General features: G+C 45.6%; 1 long non-coding RNA gene across 1 annotated transcript in view; it reads left to right on the top strand.

Annotated features, from left to right (window-relative positions):
- The first annotated feature begins 295 nt into the window (after positions 1–295).
- Positions 296–12,382, top strand: part of LOC131104872 (uncharacterized) — a 47,563-nt gene continuing 35,476 nt past the window's right edge. Inside the window, exon 1 of the long non-coding RNA XR_013629850.1 lies at positions 296–423. This is a non-coding gene — a long non-coding RNA (uncharacterized LOC131104872). The remainder of the gene's footprint in view (positions 424–12,382) is intronic.

Below are 12,382 nucleotides of genomic sequence, written 5' to 3'. Positions count from 1 at the left end.
TGCTCTTGCATATTGATTCATCAGGCTGCACGCTTGCATTATCTCCTATTAGTGCAAAAGAAGGGGAGATTAAACGGTGCCTTCAGGGGTCCCATGAGACTCTTCAACCATGCCAGACGCTACAGTGACAAGCCAAGTCCTTTGTGTTTGTGTGCATCTCTTCACCGTGCACCTTTAAGCCCTAAATTTGATTATTTTGGAGTTTTTTTTTCAATTAGCCCCCAAATCTGCTATGTGCACTTTTTTAACATTAGGTAAAATTGCCGTTTTTCTAGTGTTTGACTTCTCTCTTGTCAGTTTTAGATGGGATGTCTTCACTTTCAAGCCGTCTGAGAGGTGTCACCCCCACCCTACCAACCCCCGTCCAGAGGCTGAGACTTCCACGCCGGCCCTCCTGTTTGCAGATCCTTTCAGGAAGTGGAGGTACATTTCCATCGTGGCTGCAACCGCCGGCTGCATAATGAAATGGCCAACAGTGTGACACCCATTTCACACATGGCTGACATCTGTGATTGGGAAACATATGTTTATATTGATGTCTAATTATGAGCCCTGGGGTCCAAAGTTGCTGGGAATGAGTCTGCTGCAGTTGGACAGACAAAGGCGTGTGCATCAACACCTGGATGATGCTCTCTATCAGCTCCTTAATTATTCCACTAGCATCCAAGATCCTGTCAAATGGAAAACTTGTTGCGAGATGACATTTTTTTGTGTCACCTTTACCGCCTCTGCAGGTGTGATGTAGTTTTTTACATGAGGTGCGAATGTTGAAGTAACGGTGGAAGTCGGGTGTTGAGAAATGTCAGGAGGAGGAGCATGGATGGAAACAAGCATAACAAGTTTGAGTGGCGAATGGGAGAAAATGATAAAAGTGAGAGGAGGAGGAGGGGATGTTGGATGGTGACGAAGGTGAAGATGGATGAAATGAGCCCAAATTTTCTATGCCAATCTCACTGTCGCTACTGCAGGTGCCATTCCACTAAAGCAATGGCCGCTCGCCAATGTCATTAGTCTCTAAGCCCCAGGTGAATTGGCCACAGTTCCACATGATTAACCCAGATAATTGTGTGTTGATAGCGAGCGTGGTCGATGGAATACAATTTTCAGGCCCAGATTCGTGAGAAAACAGCAACAGAGTTGGCGGCGAGGCATGGAAGAAGGCCTCCTATCGAGATTCAAGGTGGATGGAGGCTACATGCCTTCTCTTAGGGTGCATTCCCACTTGGACCACTTCAGACCTAAAGTCCAGTACCTGCATGCTCTGATCCGTGCTCAACTTCTTTCACCTCTGGTCTGTCATGATTGGAAGAGGTGTCATGCACACGCAGTACCAGAGCCAAGATTTGTTTATTGTGGGCCAAAGTGAGTCCATTACCCACATAGGAGTGGCAATAAGATACCTGAATTGTCGAGATGATCATCACTCAAAATTAGAAAAATAACAATAATCCACATAGGTAATAAAATTCCAGGGAAACCGCTCAGGCTGGGAGAAGTGCAGGGCAGTACATATGGCCTTAATTACAGAACGTACTTAGGTTTTAGCAAGGGCATGCTCCATTGTCCTCTAAATGCCCCATGTGGCCATCAGCCAGCGTCCAATAAAACACCCGAGAAGTGGCGAGCCCTCATTACAAGAAAAGCTGCTGGATAAAATCCCACATTTCCATCTTTTCAGCCTTGGTTTAACGTCTAATGTTGCTTTCCCACTTGCTGAGTGAGCTGGTCGCCTTGCGCCCCCGCCTGTAGATTGTTAGGCTTATGTGATTTGTAGGCCGCCGTTTGCCTTGGAATTCATCAGCAAGGTGAGAATTAGCCAGAGGTGACAGACGAGGCTGATGCGCTGAGTAAACACAGACGATGCAATCATGCCGGAAATACATAATCTCTCTTGTATATGTGGTAGCATGTAGGAAAGGGGGGCTGCACCTTTGCCTTCCTGTACAGTGATGATGGATGCCAAGTGGACTGCATTGTGGTCATCTATGATCATGTATTCCTAGTACAGCTCGGCAAATGCAGACATTAAAGGACTTGCCTGTAGACTACAGACGACTCCACCTCAGCTGTAGGATTCTCTAGAAGGAAGTTGACCCAAGGTTAGCTTAGCTTCGGCTTGGGCTTCTATGTGATTGTTGACATGTTTCTACCAGCTACGCAAAAACAATATATTTAATAGACTTCAAATCCCCTTTGCACATACGCTGTGCCAAAAGCTTCCCAAGCGTTGTGTGTAGGTCCCCGCCATCCATGGGGGGGGGGTTGTCATTTTATGCACGGGGTGCGCATCGCTGGTGTGAGGAATAGAGCACCGAGTCAGCCTGAGGCAGGAGCAAAGAAACGGAGACGAGTGCTCGTTGCCACAAAGAATGCACCCACACACACACACACCTTTCAATCCCTAGAGGTGTAATGGTACAGCTGCCGCATTTGAAAGAAGACAAATTGTTTGCCATGTATTTGTGTTGCTCCAAAACATGCGTTTAACTAAATTGATTCATGATGTGAACCAGCGCACCACAGCCATAGCCTCCTTGCCTACAGTACGGGGGTATTTGGGGCATAAGCAGTCATGGAGTTGACTAATTGTGTGGAGCTGCTTTTGTCCACCTCGTGTATCATCTAGGAAAGTAGGTGGAAAATAAATCCTGAGCTTTGTGTGAACGCTCTGAAGGACCTGCTTGACATTTTAGAAGAACTTGGACTGACTCTTAAGACCTCTGAGTTGTTTTTGCTGGCGAATGCAGGAAAGCAATCAAGTAATACTTTATCGGTTCAGGGTTGTTGAACGCCCACTGAGGTCATTCAGTCAGTAGGCGTGCTCATCTTAAATCTCTTCCACCTCCATAATGTTCTGATGATCTTAAAGCACGCTGCCAAGTTGCTAACAGTCAAAATGTTTTGTTTTAAAGGTGTTTATACCCCCTAAAACATTGCATTTATTTCCAAATTTATATTTTCTCTGTGATTCTTAAATGTGAACTCCTTGGTATGTTTTGATCTCAGTTGAAACTGAACTTTTATGTGCGGCTGCATTGTTTGAGGAGTGAGTAACGCTGCCCACGTCTGCGTTCCCTCAGCACCTCAGTCATCTTGTTATCAGCCTGTTTGTGCATCCAAATAGAACCATTGTCATTTGGAAATTGTGATGATCATTTGTAGCTTGCAAGCCAACCCTGAGCCATTCGCATCCCAGGCTGAGGAGAACCTCCTGGATTGGTTTAAAACAAGATGGCACACAGGCAGCTTAAAGGGAGAGGGTGGAGGCATGGCTGCAGAAAGGTTTTCAGTTTCCTTCATCTGGAGATCAGGAGTTAACCTGCTAAATGTGGTAAATGTTAGATGTGCCATTCTGTACCAGAACCTGTGAGGAACGTGGAAACGGTCACTGAACCGTCGTCCATGATGTCATCTCACTGCTTTGGTCTGTCATGGAAAACCAACCTTTCAGCGACGCACATTGTACGCCATGTTGACTGAAGACCGTTTTTGACTAAATGGAATCAAACAGTATTGTTTTGGAAGTTTATCCACATAATGTATGCCTTTAGGCGCCTGAACATGCAAACATTTGAAGATGAGATTTTCTATGTAAATGCCAATACAGGCAAGCGGCGATTTCTGACCACCCAGCTTTTGTATGATTTGGTTTTTGACGTTTTTGACCCTTTGGTAAGTTGAATCTTGGCTAAATGAAGACCTTGCTAGTTTATTCAGCCATCCTGGATGGAGATCTATCACATGATACTAGGACACTAGACGGGTCTGACTCCGGTAGCTCAGCGGAAACCCACAGCTTGACCAGAGAGTGCTCTGACGTTTGCGGTGTCTGGGAAAAAACTTAGACCCCAAACGGATTTTTTCAGTTGTGCCGTACCGCCGAAGATGGATGGGTCTAAAATGGTTACCTTTAGAAAAATGGCTTAGATAGAATGAGTTAAAGGGTGCGGTCTTTCGATCAGCTGATGATCAGCCGTTTTCACTTTCAATGCTAACACTAAAAGTTGTCTCGCTCTCATTTCTTCTTTTGAAGCTCTGCTCAGAAGCTCCTTAAGACCCAGCAGAAGAAAATGTATAATCTGGCAGTTTTTCAACTGGTCTTAAAATTTAGGTCCAGAGTGTATTCCAACAAAGGGCTCTCCTTGATTGGGCATCAAAACGAGGTATAGTCTGCCTGGTCTGGTCTCTGTGAAAAATACAACTGATTGAAATTACGGGCCATTACGGTACGAGGAGAAGGCCCGCACAATTGCTGAGCTGCTCCTTTCTTTCCGAGCCAATTATGTGGCCAAGAAACGGGGAGGCGCTCACCGTGCAGAAAGCGGCAAGTGAAGGCGGTTAATTGTGGCGTGTGATTACATTGGGCGTGTCCCCCATTCGAATTGGGCAACAACAGGACAAATTCCAAGTGCTTGCTCTTTGGCTGTTGGACCTGCATGCTCCTGATGGCTGATTCATCTCAGGCCATTTGGACACCATAAGTGTTTGTGTGCACATTTTTCAAGTTGCTGTCGTTGTACCTTAATTTCAAAGGCTTCTGATTGTTTCTTTTGCCACTTCCATGGGTGCCAACAGGTGGATAATGAGCCTGGTAGGTAAAAGGGTTCTCTACATCTGTAGAATAATTATATGACCCCAAAACGATTTTATCACTTATAACCCTTACAACCATTGATAACCTACTCACTTCTGAAATCTCTTATCTAGCTTATCTTATCTTAGGATCTTAGCTTTCTGACCACTTGGCATCGGAGGAGGCGGAACTTCCCCACTCTTTACTTTACTCATTACTGGCCTTTTAAAATCATATCATGGCTTCCTTGCAGAGGCAATCCATCCTGGTTCAAGTCTTGTGGTATATGCATCAAGACGGTCCGTATTTCTTTCATGATAGCAAGAAAATGCTGAACTTTTAGAAAAGTGTGATATCAGGGTTGGGAGGGCGGGTGTCATGAGCCATCTCGCCACTAGATGTCACTGTAAGATCTGAGTTGGGGCTTGTCGGAATGCGGACATGATTGAAGGGCAATTTATTCACGTATTATTCACTGTTATTGCCCCATCCGCTTTTAAATCATTTAAATCGGATGCCCCCTTAACAACTATATCCAGTAACGTTGTTTAGACATTCTTGATTTTAAATAAATGTACAGAAAAAGCAAAAAGAACAAGAAAAGTTAAGTGCGCATTTCTTTTTTTTCTACAAGTTTACACAATTCTTAGTCCCACTAAACGTCATAAAGTTTATTTACACAATCAAATGACATATAATACAACAGATGTATCAAAAATTCTGCCATTACTGTACAGAGGTCATGATATTATTACAACTAATAATAGTATCATTATAATGCACATTAAAAAACGCTAATGACAGTAAAATGTGTTGGATTGTTCATGACTAATTATGCAATTCATAATGATGATAAAGTAGAACAGCATAATGTTGGGCCTTCCTCCCACAGCCCAGAAAAAGGCATGTTCCCTCCATTTAAGATTGGAACATTGTCCGTGGGCATGAATGTGCCTTTGAGTGATTGACAGGCCATCAGTCCAGGGTGGACCCCACCTCTCGCTCTGAGGCAGCCAAGATAAAATAATATTTGGATGCGTCTCTCGCACAGGTGTGGCTAATGTTTGGGGCAACACCGTGTTTGTAATCTGCGAGCGAGAGAGACGCCCGTCGTCAACAGCTTGCCATTCAGCCTAATTCATGTGGGGTAACCTTTTGTGAAAAGTCCATATGGCTGCCATGCGACGTGCTAAGCAGCCGACTCTTATGACAGATGGACTCAGATGCTGCTGAAACAGAGGTGAACATCTGTATAGCAGCGCTGCTGTCACGTGCATGGCGAGCCCATATGGAAGCCACCACGGCGTGTATGGCTACATCATGACGCGCTGTGGCCGACTGCTCTGCTTTATGACTGACTGGCTTCCTCAAGCGACACAGGGAGGGACGGAGGTGGCGCCATTCCTTCTTGTTCACTGCACTTACTGCAATAGGGGTTTGAGATAGACATAGAGCTCTTTTAATCAAGCTGCAAACAATTAATCAATCATTAATCGATCATCCAATTAATTGACAACTCTTTAGGTATTTGATTTTTTTTATTTAAAAACATACATTTTCTGTAGTTTCAGCATCTTAAATGTGAATATTCACATACCTGACTTGTCTTCAAGTCCAACTTATACTGAGATGAGCCATGGACAAGCTCATTGAACCATACGACTATCAGCGCTGTCCTTTTTAATGCTCATGCATGGATTTTTGGGATGCCATCGGGCCTTGCCTGCAATAACACTTATTACATAACCTTCCAACAAATGATAATAATAAAGCATAATTGGCTGCTTAGCGGTTTGTCACCATGTGGACCCTTTGATTTTTCATTCTAATTGTAATTATGGCCGTTGAAGTGAGGCAAAAAGCTGCAATGATGAATATCATGGCCCCAAGATGTTTTCTTTCATTTAACATCTAACATTCAGGAGGGTCCATTCAGGAGGTTTATGTATGGTGGTCCAGAATTTGGTGCTACGCCCCTCTCCACTTGAGGACCTGGAAATGCATGGATGACCCCCCCCCCCCCATCCCTCCCTCAAACCTTCTTCCCATCACCTTCACTCACTCCGCCTTTCAGCCACTGCCCACTTCTGCAATAAAAGGTGCAATGGCGGTGAAAACGTAAATCAGAGTTATTGAAAAGAAATTAGAGCCAAAGATAACAGGGAATGACGCTCCACCCATACGGCCTGGCCATTTTCCCTTTAATACATATCTTCTTTCTAAGGTGTTAAATTGCAGTGGGCCCGCTGTCGGGGCTAATGGCGAGCTGTCAGCAGATCCAGCGTGATTACGAGGTGAAGGGTAAACAATTCCGTGCTGCCGTGGAAAGATGATGTGACGTTCATCAGGGTTGGTAGTGCAGGGTTTAAAACCAACCTCCATCACCCCATCATTTTGCTCATCTCCACCTCGCTGTTGGTGATGTCCCTCAAGCTTGGTTCTGGCAATAGCCGAGCAAACCAATTTGGACCAAGTGCTCAGTGATTGGCCACCCCTCCACATGTGTTGGTACACACGTGATGCAGCTGCGTGTCAGGTTTTGGAGCTCACGGGATGATTTGTCATGGCCTCCCAAGAGCAACAAATGTACTACAAATCTAGCTTGTCCAGCCGAGAAATTGCAACAAAGGGAAGGGTGGGGCAGCGGGGCAGATCCATTTCAGCCCGGTTGCATCCTGTCCCGACTCCTGATGGCAAAGATTCCTGCAGCGGCATCCGGGCCTCGGCCAACAATCGGCCACATTGTGTGAGGTTGGAGAGTGGCGAGCCTGCAAATGGAATCCAGCGGAGGCGAACAAAAGACGTGGGGATCGTTTAGTGCAACTGGACTCTAGAGTAGAAGCCCCTCTCGGACATGTTAATTGATCTCATGTGTTCCACCGACGTGATCATGCTGCTATCATCCCCGCCAGCAGTGGCCATGGCAGGGAGCGCTGAAGAGTCCATGTACAGAAAATGAGACTGAGAAAGTGAAGCGGCGAGGCACTCTCATCTTACCGGCTTGGTTTTCGCCAGCGCTCATGAAACTGGACACCCCCTAAATGTCCCAATTACACCTGCACTTCTGGTGCTCTTGTCAAGGGATTTCTCTTCTCCGCCTCTTCTCCCTGAATGTGAGCACAAAGTGGACAATTGTGCATAAGGAAGCTGCGATAAGTGCTCGGAGATGTGCAAGTCTGTGCACGGGTGCATCTCATGGCCGCTAATCGGGCTGCAGGTTTTATGGTAGTGGGGGGTGGGGGTGGGGAGGTGCGGGGGCAGGGATGCACCAATTCCAACTTTCTCATTGATGACCGATCTTTAAAAAGTTTGACCTGCCCATTCCATGTTCCTGTCTTATTTTCTTGAAACATCAAATATAAATGAAAACTTTCAAAAGTTCAAACTACTGCAAGTGTACAAAACCTGTGAATCAGTGAATGGTTTATAGAAGGAAAGGCAATCAGTGCAGTCGTTTCAGTCAACCAATGTTGCACGAGCAAACAATGGAAGCAGGCCGGCCAGTGACTGACCTGGAACTCAAAGAGACGTTCTGCTGCGGCAAGTTGGCCACCGGAAGGTGTGGTGCTTTCTTACCAAGTTTTCTTACAAGGTCTCGCAACAGCGAGGCCACTACGGCCCCACTGTGCTTTGTCTTTCTGCAACTTTGCCTCCCCACCCAACCCCCCCACCGCCATCCTCTACCGTCTCTTCCGAGCTGGCGTGGCAGGGTGCGAGCACTCCATGCTGCCTACAGCTTCTCATGCATCCCACTTGGCTGTCACAAGGCGAGATGGGTGCCATTCAACCCAATTAACGAAATCTGCTCTGATGTTGGGACGAGGGGCGGAAGAACAAAACACACACACACAAGCAAAATCACATTTTTATTTCGCCCCTCTCCGTTATCTGCCAATTTCACTGGAAGTAAGAGAGTGGCACCAATTAATGACGGGGGGCCGGAGGCGGCACCAGCGCTGGCACAGGAACAACATGTTTCAAGCGTCGGCCGGCATCATGCAAGCTCGGCTTCTTTAGCGTGGCTAAAGCAAATGAAATGAGACTAATAGGGAGCTCGTTTCCAGCCGCTGATTAAAAGGCCTGGAAGCTCCCGAGGCATCGCCCTCGTGCAGGTCTCGGCCCGCCGTGGCTGGGCCTTCACGTTGCTCCTTTAATGTCATTTCGGACATCAGCACGTCTGTCTCCCTGAGGTCATCCTTCTTCAGACTGTCTCTATTTGTTCCACAGCAAATGCAGGCGCTAGGAAATCTACACTTTCCTTTGGGGTGTTAATTAAGGGGAGCATCCAAAATTAATCAGCAAATTCACTAGGGCGAAGGGCGATGTGTCTGAAGGCCTGGAAACAAGGTCCGCCGAGCCCACAGAGAAAGAAGCCCTCGGCTATGGCCAGGCGGAAAAACAAGTGCACAGACGGCGATGTGACACAAAAATTCATGTAAGTATAAAATTTTACACTCATTTTCCCTGTCAGCTTGTCAGAATGAATTATAAAGGTTGATTCGCTTATTCGGCTAAGGGAGATCCCACATGCCTGCCCATCTGAACACCGTCATATGGTCACCGTCGGACTTGCGGGGAGACCTTCGGGTAAAGGTAACGCTGCATGGGTTCGCTTCAAGATGGTAGTAATTCCATCGGTTGCCGTCCACCAAGAGTCGGCGGAGAGTCTACGAGTTTACCTTTTTATTTGTCCTTCATTTTTCAGTGGAATTTCCATCATGACCAACTTTCTTTTTGAGGTTCTGTCACCGTCTTGTAGCTTTCACTCACCTCCACACCTGTTTTAATCTCATCACATACTTGCATAAGGACTTTTTGTCTTTCAGTAGAGTTTTTTTGCTCATATTCTCTAATTAGCACAGTGCCTGCAGGCTATTTGTGACCTTTCCGTATGTAAATAGCTGGTTGCCTAAGCCCCCGCTCTCTGGCTCGCCTTGACAATGAGAGCAGTCGGAGTGGGCCAGCACTCGTGCGTGGATGGATGTCACCACTCCCGGCATGTTTGGCAGAGGCCACGGCGGCATCGGGAAGTGAGGTGTTTGGGAGCGTTTTGATTGACAGCTGCCAGGTGTGATGCTGGCAGCCTGACGCAGTGCGCGGCAACTGTCAACTGTCACTTCCCTTTGCATCATCGCCTAAACACCACCTCCTGAGCCCTGTCACATGGCCTGAGCACGCCAACTTTGGGAGAGGCCTCGGCCTTGGATGTATTGGATGGTAGCTCGCGAGCGGGTTATTTTTCTACTTTTCTGGACCGTACCGTTTTTCACTGGGAAACTACCATTTATTGCCCTCCTTTGCCCGTTCTGGTGCCCTGCTGGGGATTTGTGCCGTATTAATGTGTTTTATTTTATAATAAACATAATAAACAACTTCCGCTCATTGATGGAATGCACCTTGTAGTCAGTAAAGTCAGGCCTTCAAAATAAAGGAAGCACAGCAGTAAAATTATTAAATAACTCTTATTTTTACTTTTATTGAATGCAATAAAAGTATGTAAAAAATTATGAATAAAATTAAATTCTTTAAAAAATAATTGTAAATGTTCTTTTCATAATATTATGACTTTAATACCATAATAATTGAATTAATTTTCAGAATGTTATTTTTTGACTTTATACAAATTATTAAAATTTCAGATTTTTTTTTTCATTTTTTTTAATGTTTTTATTTTTGTTAAATGACATTTAACAATTTCACAACAATATGATGCGGCTGGATAGATAGACTTCCTATATTGTCACAATAACACAGCAGTGAAATTGCCAACGAAATGTTGTTGCCTGGCTCCCGTGTAATAATAAATTATGATAATAATGTGGTGAATAAATAGAGGACATCAAATATGAACAACAATGTACAGCATAAACAGTAAATTGCACAAATAATTTAGATAATTTTGAATAAATAATAAAAAAAGTTATTTATTTATTTCTTTATTTTTTTCAAGATGGCGGCGCCCTGTCCGGCTGCGGCTGCTTTGACTCCCGGTAACACAGACACTTTATCAACAATTTCACCACAGAGATCAGTGTTTTCAGCATGAAATGTCCAGCGTAACAGTGCAAGAATAGTATACGACAGGCAGGCTATCCTTCATCTGACAAAAATCAGCAATTTGAAGCCCGTAAACTTTGAAAGCCTTGATCTGCTATGCCAGTTAGAAATAACAGATCACAGCACAGACCACCCGTGGAGACATCGAAGGCGATGCGAGAGGAAGCAGAAGCGGGGCTGTCGTGGTGGACTTACAGCTAAGCTAAAAGCAAACCTGTTCCGACCGGCACTTCCATCAGTCTTGCTCGCCAACGTACGCTCCATGGAAAACAAATTGGACTACCTGAAATTGGAATTGGGGAGTGTTGTATTTTGACGAGGACCTTCAGTCAGGGGGCATGCAACATCACCATCTGGCCTTTGATGCCCCTGCACAACCTGCAGCTCCATTGTTCCATATGGGGTGAGATCTCCTTGTCATGCTAGCAACATAGGAAGTATCCTATGCTTGGTGCTGTCACGCATTGGCATTGAAGGAGACGAGGCATTTAAAATGTTTGTTCTTCTTAAATCCCTTCTCTCACAAATGCTGTCTGATTGTTGTTGGACTGTACTTGGCACAAGCAACAACCTTCATTGGCCGACGACTGTCCTGTGTCTTGACGGACAGCCAGTCAGCTCCTGTGTGACATTTTTCGGGGGTCTACGAATGGACTTACCCTCAGGATCTTTAAAGAAGTTTCAAATGACTGTCCTTCTGCATCCAACTCAGCAGCTGTGGGGCTGCGTCAGACAACAATCCTACTATGTTCGAAAAGAGAGTTTTGATACAGCACCAAATCACAAGTTACTTCATGCAAGCACTTGGTGACGGAGTGAAGGAAAAACTCCCTTGGACAGAACCTAGGCTCCGTTGGTCACTTATCTGTCTCGACTCTAAAAAATAGAGTCGAGTCTTTGCCATCAGGAGATCATGACGGTGTGAAGACCTGACAGAAAATGACCTTAAATCCTAATTTCTGCAAGATGTTGGCTTTTAAAGGCTGTGGTCGATCTGCTGATGGATTACCTACTTAGCTCTACTCAGAGCCTCCTTAAGACCCAACAGTGCAAAATGCAAAGTCTTGCAATTTTTCAACTGGTCTTCACATTTAGTAGATCCAAAGTGTATTAGTGACCCACTTCCTGTGTGAGATGGTGTTAGGACCCGAGTGGCTTCTCACCGCTTAAGCGTCACTAACACGATGGCTCCATCAGTTTCAGACTGGTACAGTGCCAAACCCTCCGAAATGCAGCCTGAGCAGTGCGACATGCACACTCACCAGTGCCTGAGTCAACGGGACTAATTTAACGCATCCATAATGTGCATAAATGGCAGTTTTCTTCCTTTCATGTCGTGCAGAGATGTGTGTTTACAGACTGTGGTGGTCCCAGGAGGCCCACCCGACAGTACTTAATACCTTTCAAGTGCATAATTGCTGATCAGAGAGTGTGCAATGTTTGTTTGCTGTGTAAAAGGCCTCTTTCATTCAACAAGGAGGTGAAAAGGGAACGCTACACCTCTGGTTTCATATCATTTCAGAGGACTAACATGACGGCCGAGTGGGTATCCTTTTACCAGCCGTCTTTTTGTGCATTGAGCAGGCTTGGTAGTCACGTGGTGAGCCGTCAGGTGGCCACTTAATAAGCAGAGACATACTTTGATTCCGATCTGGCATGGTGACCTCTGCAGGGGCGTGCCCACAGGCTCTCTGTGTCCACCTCTCCTCCGACCACAATGGGGAGCAGGGAAGTGACATCAGCATTATCCAC

The sequence above is a fragment of the Doryrhamphus excisus genome, linkage group LG15 (genome assembly GCF_037039965.1).
Source record: "Doryrhamphus excisus strain RoL-2023G ecotype Guam linkage group LG15, RoL_Dexc_Guam_v1.1, whole genome shotgun sequence".
Lineage (NCBI taxonomy): Eukaryota > Metazoa > Chordata > Actinopteri > Syngnathiformes > Syngnathidae > Doryrhamphus > Doryrhamphus excisus.
Note: the sequence above shows the minus strand (reverse complement) of the source record. Positions and strands in the feature narration are given on the sequence as shown.